The sequence below is a fragment of the Lolium perenne genome, chromosome 5 (assembly GCF_019359855.2).
Source record: "Lolium perenne isolate Kyuss_39 chromosome 5, Kyuss_2.0, whole genome shotgun sequence".
NCBI lineage: Eukaryota > Viridiplantae > Streptophyta > Magnoliopsida > Poales > Poaceae > Lolium > Lolium perenne.
The window spans coordinates 14,446,649-14,459,845 of record NC_067248.2 but is presented as its reverse complement, the minus strand read 5'-3'; positions in this window follow the sequence as shown (position 1 = coordinate 14,459,845).

The following is a 13,197-nucleotide window of genomic DNA, read 5'->3' as shown; positions in this document are numbered from 1 at the left end:
TGGGCATCACGTTCTAACATAGAGATGATGCAACACACCTCTCTTATACTCCACAATAGTGAAACTTCATAAATCTTGAATTAAGAATTAACAGAGCATATCAATAAGTACTTTGACATGAAGTTTGAATATCAAATATGATACCTTGAACAAACAAGATCATCATTACTGTCACATGATAAACATAGCACATGCATTCACTTTATCCCTAGTGAGGTATGATACGTCCCAAACGTATCTATAATTTTTGATGCTCCATGCTTGTTTTACACCAATTTATGTATGATTTGCTTACACTTCGTTGCACTTTTATATATTTTCCGGCACTAACCTATTAACAAGATGCCAGAGTGCCAGTTCCCTGTTTTCTGCTGTTTTGTATTTCAGAAAAGTTGTACATGAAATATTCTCGGAATTGGATGAAACAAAAGCCGAAGTCAATATTTTTCCGTAACAAAGACATAGTCCAGAGGAGGGACGAAGAAGAGGCGCAGAGCGGCCAGACCATGCCTTGGTGTGGCCTGGCCTGGGCCCACGCCAAGGGGTGGTGTGGGCCCCCTGGTCTCCACCGACCTCGCCCTTCCGCCTATTTATTCACGATTTCGGGAAAAACCTAGACACCCGAGCCTCCATCCACGAAATGTTTCGTCGCGGCCGCCATTGCAGACCCTAGCTCGGGAGGGATCTAAAGCTCTTCCCGGCACCCTGCTGGAGGGGGAGATCATCGCCGGAGGCATCTACATTGCCATGTCCGCCTCCGAAGTGATGCGTGAGTAGTTCATCCCTGGACTATGGGTCCATAGCAGTAGCTAGATGGTTGTCTTCTCCAATTTGTGCCTCATGTTTAGATCTTGTGAGCTGCCCTACATGATCAAGATCATCCTTATGTAATGCTACATGTTGTGTTTGCTGGGATCCAATGAATATTGAATACTATGCTGAGATTGATTATATATTCTTGTCATATGTTATTTGTGATCTTGCATGCTCTCCGTTCCTAGTAGATACTCTGGCCAAGTAAATGCTTGTGACTCCAAGAGGGAGTATTTATGCTCGATAGTAGGTTCATGCCTCTAGTTTTCTGGAAGAGTGACAATAACTTCTAAGATTGTAGATGTGTTATTGCTACTAGGGAGAAAACAACAATGTTTTATCCAAATGTAATTCTATTGTTTACTTTACACACATTGCTTAAGGCGATAATCTATTGCTTGCAACTTAATACTGGAAGGGGTTCGAACGATAACCGGAAGGTGGATTATTAGCCATAGACGCAGTTGGATTACGATCTATGTATTATGTTGTAATGCCAAAACGAATCTCATAGTAATCATTTTGTCATGTATGGTCTTTATTCTGTCAATTGTCTAGCTGTAATTTGTTCACCCAACATGTTATTTATCTTTATGGAGAGACACCTCTAGTGAACTGTGGACCCCGGTCCTTTCCTTTACACCGAGAAATTCATCTACTGCAATCTTGTTCTGTTTACTTTCTGCAAGCACAATTCTCTTTAATCACTACAAACATCTCTTTCCACTCGATATGTTTAATCTTTTTTGTTCAGCAATACCGGTGAGATTGACAACCTCACTGTAAGTTGGGGTAAAGTACTTTGGTTGTGTTGTGTGCAGGTTCCACGTTGTTGCTGACGTCGGTAGTGCGCCCTGCTAATAGTCAGCTAGCAACACCTTCAGAAGTCACGTCTTTCTTCTACTGGTCGATTAAACCTTGGTTTCTTACTGAGGGAAAACTTGTTGATGTGCTCATCACACCTTCCTCTTGGGGTGCCCCAACGAGATTACCAACTTCCACGGCAGCACCATCAAGGTAGCAAAAGAAAGGCAAAACCATAATACCTCTTGAACATATTGTCACTATCCAATCACTAAAACCTTGATACTCCATCTAACACACACATCACCCCACATACGCTCATACATAGATGTTGGATCAGAACATAAACTTAAGAACGGGGTAAATAATATGCATCTATCAATACATCTCACAAATATAATAAGATCCGATCTCATAAAACAATATCATAGAACAGGGATCCACCACATAGGTATTACAAATATGGCCATAATCATGATAGGAAGCTCATATGGTACTAAGTACTATGAAGAACATGAGAGAAATAGATCAAGCTACTGCCACAAACCCGTAGTCCAGAGGTGGACTACTCCCTCTTTATCATGGTGATGATGATGAAGATGTTGGAGAACGTGGAGATCCCTCCGGCGGAGTTTCCTCCTCCAATCTTCTCTGCAGCAGCCTCCGTTTTGGTGTTTCTGTCTTTCCGCGGCGCTCTCCTCCCGGGAACTCTTCGGGGCCATATATATAGGGTTTTTAGGGCAAAATAAGTCGGTTCGCAAAAGAATTAGGGCAAACGGACGCTCGAGGGCTGAACGGAAGTGGGTGGTGTGGCCAGACTGTGCCACGCCACCTGGCCTCGTTTGGCCGTCGGGCCTCTCCAGGTGTGCTTCAAAAGTCCATTGTGTTCCTCCCGATGAAAAAATGCTGCTGCAAAAATCTCAGGTCAATTTAACTCCGAATAGGTCCCTGGAAGTGAAAAATACGCGAAACAGGGTTTTCCTGTTCTGCAGGGTTATAAACCAAATAAAGAGGATCATTGGTAAATCCCCATAAATCAATGTAAAATATGGTATTATCATCATATATGCTGCAAATATGTGATAATTCAATATGATAAAAGACAAAGTTCATGTATGCATTTTACATGCATCAACAAGGAGAGATGATGTAATGTCCGACGTGTGCAATTCTTGAGCACTTGCAGTCCAATTCAATGTGGAACTTACAACATTGTGCACACATATATATCATAGCAGTTGGAGTCGCAAGTGTACTAGTAAACTATTCAGTCCGGCTTTCAAATTTTGACACTAAAGTAGAAGATAGATGGAAAATGCCTTTGGGTGTTATTATTTCAAAAGTTTAATGCAGGTGGTTTCTTTAATGGAAATTATTTTCTGGGAGAAGCAACGCCACTTTTTAAAAATAAACTACTTTTTGTTATGGGTGAGTCTAATTATGAAGTGAACAAAAGGTGGGATGAAATTAGTCCACAAAAGTTCTAAAATTTTGAATGTTTTCTACATCTACTTCTATTAGTTTAAGATGTACTACCAAGGGTTGAAGATGCAACAGAAGTTGCATTGGGTCCACAGAGTTTAATATAACTTACATCATAAACTAGATAAGCCCAAAATGGTGACATAAATGCTTGATAATTGTTTCAGGCAATACGAGAAAAAACACCGACATTATTTTTAAAAATAAAACTTGGGGATCATTATTTCAAAAGTTTACCGTACGTTGTTTCTTTAATGGAACTTATTTTATGGCAGAAGCATCGGTACAATTTAAAAAATAAATTACTTTTGGTTATGAGCGGGTCCAATTACGAAGTGAGCAATAGGTGGGGTCAAATTAATCAAAAAATTCTAAATTCCTGAATTTTTCCTACATGTACCTCTATTAGTTTAAGATGTACTACCTAGGGTTGAAGATGCACCAGAAGTTGCATTGTGTATAAAGCGTTTAATAGAACTTACATCATAAAATAGCGAATCCCAAAATAATGAAACAAATGCTTGATAACTGTTTCATGCAATAGAACTGCTCATGGTATATTCGAGGTGTACCATAGCGAAAGCACTAGAATACCATCCACGTACTGTTTATCTTTGAACTTGCGATATTTTTTGAATTCTTCATGTGCTCTTTTATGGACCAAAATTCATTAATATATTATGTAAGAATGTACTAGTTGATCCATACAGTTACCGTCCTATCCAATGTGGAACTTAAAACATCATGGACACATATATATCTTGTAACTATTCATACGGAAATTTAAATTTTGACGCAAAAGTAGAAGATAAATGGTAAATGGCTTTAAGTATCATTATTGATTTTTTTCTTTGGGTGTTTTCTTTAATGGAAATTATATTTGGGTAACCATCGACATTATATCAAGTCCTTTTGGATATTGGTGAGTCTAATAAGGAAGCGAGCAAAAGGTGTGGTAAAATTACTCCATAAGTTGAATTATTGATTGTTCACGACATCGTCATGTATTAGTTTAAGATGCACCGCATATGGTTGAAGGTGCATCGAAACTCGCCGTGCATACGAAGTACTCCATAGAACTTGCATCATAAACTATATAAGCTAAATAAAGCAAAACCAATGCTCCATTTCTGAGTGATGCAACACAAGCGCTCCTAATGCCTTCCAAGCCCACTGTAGCAAAGGCACTAGGTGCTTTCCATAAACCGTCCATATCTCAACTTGCTGAATTTCTGAATGCCTCAGCCCACTCTTTTATGGACCCAAATTATTGAAATATTGAGTGAATTTCTCAATACAGTTATTGAGGATAAGCAATCCAATTCAATGCGGAACCTGCAACATTATGGATACATACATGTTCTTCTACTTAAAGCCAACTAAATGGCATGTACCTCTAGGTAGTCAACTATTCATAGTCGAGCTTTTAAATTTGGACACTAAAGTAGAAGGCATAGGCAAATTCCTCTGGGAAAGATATCTCAAAATGTTCCTTTGGATCATTTCTGTGACAGAAATTCGTGGCCATTAATAAAATTATTTCGAAAAGAGATGCCTTCTGGCTATCACTGAGTGAGAAAAGGCTGGGATCAAATTAGACTAGAAATTCTTGATCTCTCGGCAAACTAAGCAACATTAAAACTGCCATCACTCGTGCACACATGGCAATTGCATCTATAATAAATTGTTAAGTTTACTAATATTTTTTGATTTTGGCAATTGACATCACTAGTAGAAAAAGAGGCTTCCAGACGCCCCCTTTAGTCGCGGAAATATTCGAACCGCGACTAAAGGGGTCTTTAGTCGCGGTTCGGGAGGCGACCCGCGACCGAAGGTCTGGGCCCAGCGGACTCGGTCGACAGCTGGCGGACGGAAGGGGCTTTAGTCGCGGTTGGCCAGGCCTGGCCGAAGGCCTTTAGTCGCGGTTGGCCAGGCCAACCGGGACTAAAGGGTACCCCTTTAGTCGCGGTTGGTGTCCCCAACCGGGACTAAAGGTTTTCCCGAGTTTTTTTACTCCCACGCACCCTGCACCCCCCCCCCCCCCCCGTGGATCGCCTTTTTTTGGTTTGTAAAATACAAAAGAAAATGATAGAAAATTCAAAAAAAAATTGTTTTCAGATTCTTGTATGTTATGCAACCTACTATTCGGAGAAATTAAGAAATTCGAATTTTCACTTTTTTTGCAAAAAAAAGTTTAAAAAATGGTAAAACCGCAATAACTTTTGCATACGACGTCGGAAAAAAAACGTATAATATATCAAAAAAATCCTGGAAAAAAGTTACATCCGAATTCACCGGGGTTTACCCGGTTAGCCAATTTTTAGATTCTCAAAATTCCAAATGAAAATATGAAAGCAGGAAGATTTTAGTTTTTGCCAGAAATTCAGTATTTTATATTTTTTTTAAATTTTAAATTAATAGTTGCATCTTGCATAAAGATTACTATTACTTAACCATAAAGTTAGCCAATTTTTAGATTTTCAAATTTTCAGGTTTTAGGTTTGGCAAAAAAAAATATTTAAAAAATTATAAAATTAAAAAAGTAATTATAATATAAATTTAAAAAGTTAATATTTATTTATTTATTCAAAATTATTATTACATCATTACTTTTGTTTATTAAAATAATTATTTGAAATTCAAACAATAAAGAAGTGTGACATCGACCCAACATGTTAATAGGATTGATATGATACTAGTATCAACAACATGTGCGCGAAGCACTTGGAAGGAGGATGGGAAATGAACTTGGAAGTTAAGCGTGCTAGTGCTGGAGTAGTGGGAGGATGGGTGACCGAGCGGGAAGTTTGACCACAGGTAAGGAATTTGACTAGAGATTAAGTGTAGTTAGTGACTAAACTTGGCCAATAACTGAAATACTAGAAATTGTGGAAAAAAAGAAAAAGAAAAAGGAGTGAAAAATAATTAGAAAACCAAATAGATTAAAAAAAATTAACCCGCGGAGGCATTTAGTCGCGCTTGGCCAGGCGAACCGCGACTAAAGGTCCTCCGCCCCGACGGACGCCTGGCGCCCACGTGGACGGGCCTTTAGTCGCGGTTCGTAAGCAACCGCGACTAAAGAGGGGGGCTTTAGTCGCGCTTATTTAGTCGCGGTTGCGCAACCGCGACTAATGGCAGTTGCGAACCGCGACTAAAGGGCATTTTTCTACCAGTGCATGAACTGTGATGTGACCAATTTGAGGACACTAAAGAGTTTTCGCCGATAATAATTTATTTTGTTTTCAACCAGCAAGTACAAGACAAAATATTATAGGCTGCCAATTGTTTCTGCAAATCAAATTTAGACATGAACCAAACATTTCCCTGACATCACATGTCCCTTTGAGTTTTGCAGAGCGTCTGACACTCATGGCGGTGACCCCATGGGTTTCATCTTCAGTTATTGTCTAACTGTATGATATCAAGGTGTCCAAAGACGGTGCACCGCCCGTTCCATCTTGTCATTTTCCTTCTCAATAATCAATGATATCAAGGCGTCGTCGAAGCGGGTGTTTATTGATCTCTGCCCTGGCTTTCCGGGGGAAACCCTAGATCCCTCACGGGATCGGGTGTGGGCGGCGCTCTTGTGTCGCTTTGCCTCTTGGGGCCTCGCTTTGGACGTCCACCGGACAGGGGGTCTTGTGGAGTGTTTTGGTGGTTCGGTGGAGGCGGGTTCGTCTTCGGCCAGACAGGGCGTGGTCTTGGGGCCGGCGTGGTAGTTGGAGCGGTGGCTCCGGTCTTTCGCCTCCGCCTGTTGCGTTGAGGTGTGGTGTCGACCTGGTTGGTCGTCGAACCGTGTGGAGCGCAGCCTCGGGGCTGGCGTGTGGTGCCGTGTTGTAACGGTTTTTCGGCCAGTTTTCCTCATAAGCGGGCCAACTCTTTTCTCCTATATCAATGAAAGGCAAAGCTTTTGCCTCGTTTAAAAAAAATGATATGTTTTCTCAGATCTGCTACCGTACTAAGCGCAAGATCACCTAATGCCTTAGAATTTGGGTTAATTAGTTTTGTAATCTTCACGCCAGATGTCCGCATAACTCAGCTATTTTAGTAGTTTGCCACCTAAGCTAGATATATGTACTTTTGCCTAAATAGTGAGGAATGTAGAGAATTAAACGTTCCCATCAAAATTCACGTGTCTCTAGTTAAAACTTTTTTTTAAATGGAGGCAAAAGCTTTGCCTTATCAATTAATTAAGCAGAGGGTGCCCAATTTTTAGGAGACAATCGAGCGAAAACCAACAATAACAGGGCCAAGCCCAAACCCACAACCACCCACGAGGGGCACACCCAGCCACCCTGGCTACCCACATAAGCTACACAAACACGAAGCTCAAGTTGGCATATGCCAAACAGATGGCTCCTCGAGAAGAGGTTGGCAGCTCCGATTCTGAAGGCGAGCCCCGGAGAGGGGATGCGCAAGACGCGCGCGCCGAATAGGACCTTCACTAGACCGCCCTTCAAAGGTCATCGTACACCGTCCAAAGGAGGCTTCGACTTCACAGCGAGAGGAGACCATCACGAAGACATTCGGACACGCCGGAATGGAGCCGACTAACACGGTCTTGACGCCACCAAACCTTGGTCATCATTATTGTCGTTGCCTCACAAGCCTCCACCCAGAACACCCGCATACGAAGCCGCCGCCTCGATGAAAAAGCACCGACCCAACTTCCGCAAGTCCCTCCAATCGGTGCCGGCTCCAAGAACGAGGCCCCAAGGTCTTCAGTTCTATCACATAGAGAGATGACTTTTGTCACACCTCTGCATCATAGGGGCATGCATGGTCATTTTTAAGTTATTTCTTCAGCAATGAACTGAATTTGTATATTACCATTAAAAAATTTGTATGTGGTCTCAAGTGTAGGACTCTTTGGATACTGCGTATCTGTTCTAGACGTTTGCTCTATGTCCCTGTTTTCCTTCACTGTAGGTGATCGCTATAAAAAAAATACTCCATCTCCAGGCAGCATCCCTTTCCCAGGATGATTTGTTTATTTCATGAGCATGCATAGATGCGATTTTTTTTAAATAATACATTTTTTTCATTTCCAGAAATAATAATTGATTTTAATTTTTTCAACAAATAATACACCGTCGGGGACTAGTACCCCGATTAGAAGATAATATCGGGGTACTGTTTCTCGATTAGTACTTTTCGGGCTAGGCTAACCCAACTAGTTAAAATTCAGTGGCCCAGTCTGTGAGACATACCGTATTGGGAAAAGCTAACCTTACAAACCTTAGCGAGCAAGCTCAGCAGGCACCTATCGGGAAGCCCCACCCGACTTCCCCATGCATGAATCTTTTTACTGCACACTTTTCTGCCCCTGCTCTGTTTGCATGCTGCCCATGCGGACTTGCTTGCATGCTAGCTCCTTGATTAGCGAATCCTTTGTGTGTACGATAATTACCCTGACATGCTGCTTGCATGTGCTCCTTGATTAGACTGAGCTGCTTGCACGCGCTACCCCCTGCCAACCTTTGCATGCGCTGCTTGCACGCGACAGTCGTTGGACAACGGTGAATGCTAATTGGGTTAGGCCAGCCCGACTAGAATTAGTCAGGTTCGGCTATCTCGATTGGGAAGAAATCAGATTACTCTACCCTGATTACTGCAAAAGTTGAGGACAGCCTCACGCGGCGCAGAGAATCAGAAGAACTCGGGGTAGCCTACCCGACTACCTCTAATCGGGTTTGATGTTTCCGATTCCTTCTAATAGAGGTACGTGTCTCCGACAGTGTATTATTTGTGACAAAGATTGAAACCGAGTATTATTTCTGTAAATAACGAAAAAATGTATTATTTAAAAAAAATCGCTGCATATATGGTGCCGGGGGTGGATCCAGCATGTAAGCCATGGGGCAGCTGGCCCCGCTCAATTTCCACACTCTTTGTAATGTGTAAGGTTAAAGCGTGATTTCTCCCCACTTTGAAAAGAAACTTTCTCTACTTAGCATATCTTTGCCCCTTCTAAAGTTCTCTCCTGAGTTCGCCCATGTATGGCATATGTAGATTTCATCGCTATTTAATTTTGTACACATATGTTTTTTAAAAAGAAACATATTAATATCGCAAAGATACCAATTACACATAGCCTCTGCACCCAAGATGTCCAAAGATACGAGTGATCCTTGTACACATATGTAAAAGCGGATTTAGCAGTGGATGGTAGTGTTCATTGTTTGCTATACTATCATCGCTAAGTTTTGTTTTCTATAATACCTTACAAAGGATGTAAACTTTGAAATTGACATTTTACGTGTTTATAGAACTCCATGGCTCCGATATACACTGCTTTTTAGGATTTTTCAAAAATATCATACATGAATATATTTTACAAAGTCGAGACAGCATGTGCCGTGGCTGCGCTTGCGGCCATCCGAGCATCACGGCAACCGTCCGTTGACACGGGTACGTCAAAGAATAGGAAGAACACATGCTAAATACACTTTGCAGTGTTATAATATTGCCTCGGTGTTTTTAGAACATGCCATCAACTGGAGCATGTAGCAAGATCCAAAAGCCAATCCCTTTCCCAGGACAATAGATAGACGATTTGTTAATCTCATCAGCCTCTGTAGGCAGCGTATACAGATTTTCATCGCTCACGGGTGGATTCCCTTCGACGAACCTGGTCAAAATTTTGGGCCGGCGACCTGCTGGCTGGTAGCTGCTTGACCTTGACCCAAATGTATTTATGCACCTATGTGGCTATGTGCCTAAATTGATACCGTCCACATGAGAGATGGTTACGATGTGAGTCATGCACACAAAATTTAGATGTCGACATGAATATACCGTAGTCTCTATACAATACCAATGTTTTGCCGTCGTCCATTTCTTCGATGTACCGAGACACAAAGCTTATCGTGGAACAGTTTAGTCGGCCACACACAAATATAGCTGTGGGAGCGACTAGGAAAAGGGCGTGCGGGCATACGCAGGAGCCGTCACGAGCGTGGCACGTGGCAGCATGTCAAACCCGCATATGCATACGTACGTGTGTATTCGCGTGCGCGCGCCTTGCCGGTCCGGAGCATCACCACTAGTAGAAAAACCCCCTCAGTACCGGTTTCAGAGGGCCTTTAGTACCGATTTTGGAACCAATACTAAAGATCCGGGACTAAAGCCTCCTCCCCTTTGATACTTACGAGCTGGTACTAAAGGTGCCTCCACGTGGTTGAAGATCTTTGGTACCGGTTCGTAACACTAAAGGGTACCAGTGCTATTTTTTATATCAAATTTTTTATCTATTTTTTCGCTTTATCTATTTTTTAGAATTTCTAATATTTTAGTTATTTGACAAGTTTAGTCTCTAACTACACTTATCTCTAGTCAAATAACTTACTCGTGGTCAAACTTCCCGCTCGGTCACCCATCCTCCCACTACTCCAGCACTAGCACACTTAACTTCCGAGTTCCTTCCCATCTCACTTCCAAATGCTTCGCGCGCATGTTATTGATAGTAGTATCATATCAATCCTATTAACATGTTGGTCACGATATCACACTTCTTTATTGTTTGAATTCCACATGATTATTTGAATAAACAAAAGTAAAGATGTAAAAATAATATTGAATAAATAAATAAACAATAAATTTTTAATTATTTTTACTTTTTAAATATATTTAAAATTTTAATTTGCTTTTGCAAAATCTAAAACCTGAAAATTTGTAAATCTAAAAATTTACTAACCTTTCTGGTTAAGTAATAGTAATCTTTATGCCAGAAGGAATTATTAATTTAAATTTTAAAAAATAAAAAATATATAAAATCCTGAATTTCTAGCGAAAACTAAAATACTCCTGCTTTCATATTTCTATTTGGAATTTTGAGAATCTAAAAATTGGCTAACCGGGTCGTCCTTGAGCGTCTCGAAGGACTCGACTAACGCCCTCTGCTCCGCCGCCTTCTCCTCTGGGGTAGGCGCATCAGGGTCATCGGAAGACCATGAGATGTCGGAGTCGGACTCCTCTGCGGCTGCGGCGGCCGCCACCCTACGGCGTTCTATCTCGGCGTCGAACGCCGCGTGGGCCGCCCGCTCCTCCTCTGCTTCCTTCTCCGCTTCAGCCAGGGCCTTTAGATGTTTTGGCTCTAAATGCCCAAATAAGCAAAAAACAAATAAATGCCCAAACAGTTATATATTTTGGCTCAGAATGGTTGTCTTTAGATGTTTAACTATTCTCTGAAAGAGTTCACTGTTTGGGTTCTCCAATCAACATTGTCTTACCAGGTGACAGATCACAATTAAAGTTATCCCCATCCACAGTGACGCCAACTCGGCAGACATGGACAACACATTAACATTTAAACATTGGAGTACCATAGATATGACACTTTAGCACAACTCATCCGCAGCGCCCGTGACTGAATTAAGTTCGCTGCACAAATTCAGGTCACAGGAGGCACATAAATCAAGGTCGGGAGCATTACATTTTGAGAACATGGCAAGATTCGTGTCCTGCTTATTGGCACAACCTCTGCTGGCAGTAGTAGCGGCGTTGGTTTTGTCGAGTGCCGAGCGATGCCAAGCTCACTCCTACCTCACACAGCTGGAGCACGCTCCGGCGTCTTCTGATCAACTTGACCAAACCCCAATAGCACTAACTGAGAGTTCTTGCTTCGAGAGAACCGGAAGCTCCGCCACCACCAGAACCAGCGGCCAACCGTCGGTCAAGGAGGTCGACGCCACCAGAACCGCCGCCTCCACCACCACCACTCTCTCCAGAACCGTCGTCTCCACCACCGCCAGAACAGTCGCCTCCACTGCCACTCTCGCCAGATCCATCGCCTCCACCACCACTCTCGTCAGAACCGCCGCCTCCACCTCCACCTCCACCCTCGCCAGCACAACGCTCTTAGCAGATGAACCGGATGTAACTTTTTTCCATGATCATTTTGATATATTATACGCTTTTTCCGACGTCGTATGCAAAAGTTAATGCCATTTTACCTTTTTCTAAACTTTTTATGCAAAAAAAGTCGAAATTCAAATTTGTTAATTTTTTGTAATAGTAGGTTGCGTAACATATATGAATCTCCAAACATTTATTTTTTAATTTTTTTATCATTTTCTTTTATAATTTGCAGAGCTAAAAAAGGCGATCGGGGGGGGGGAGGGGTGGAGGTGTGTGGGGAGCAGGAAAACCTTTAGTACCGGTTCGTGACACGAACCGGTACTAAAGGGTTCCGGCTGACGTCAACCCTTTAGCACCGGTTCGTGACACGAACCGGTACTAAAGGTCCCGCACGAACCGGTACTAAAGGTTGCCGGCGCCCTGAGCAGTGAAACCGGTATTAATGCAACCTTTAGTACCGGTTCGTAAGGAAACCGGTACTAAAGGCCTGGACGGAAACCCAGTTTTCTACTAGTGCACGCTGGGCCTTAGTACATTGCAGGTGGTGTAGCTGAGTGAGCTAGCTAGCTGAGCGATTCATCTTGGTTGCTTTCACATTTGCATAATGTCAACACCCAGATTTTTAAGTCTAGATGCCTATTATGCCATACATCGCAATCCCAGGAATATTGTTTTTGCGAGACATAATAGATTGATATCACAGAACACCATTCATTAAAAACCATAATAGTCTTACATCACAGGATCACATGATCCAGTCTTAATACAACAAGAGTTGATCTAATGATCAATTACAAAACAAACAGCGGAAGAAACGTAGTAGCGGTCCATCTGTTCCACAGGCAACGCTTGACGTCAGGAGTAGTCCTAGTTATCATAGACGTCCGGCTGTCCATCTTCACGGTACTGGGGCTCCTCTTCATAGTCTGGCCATTTGAATAGCCAGGGACACAGCCATGAGTACTTTAAAGTACTCGCAAACTAATACTAGTGTAAGTACTAACAATAATGGTAAGGGGGTCCTAAGCTCTAGGTTTATTTGCATAAAGCCAGTTTTATTTCATAAGCATTTAGTAATCAAAGACTCTTCATTTGCCTAACTTAACTCAAGTGGGAACATTAGTGTCATTCCCACAACTCTGTTGTGATTCAAGTCAAAGTCACAATTCAAGTTCAAGTCACAAGTCACCAGTCACATTTTGATAAGTTATGATGACGGAACAGTATGGCCTTTCCAAC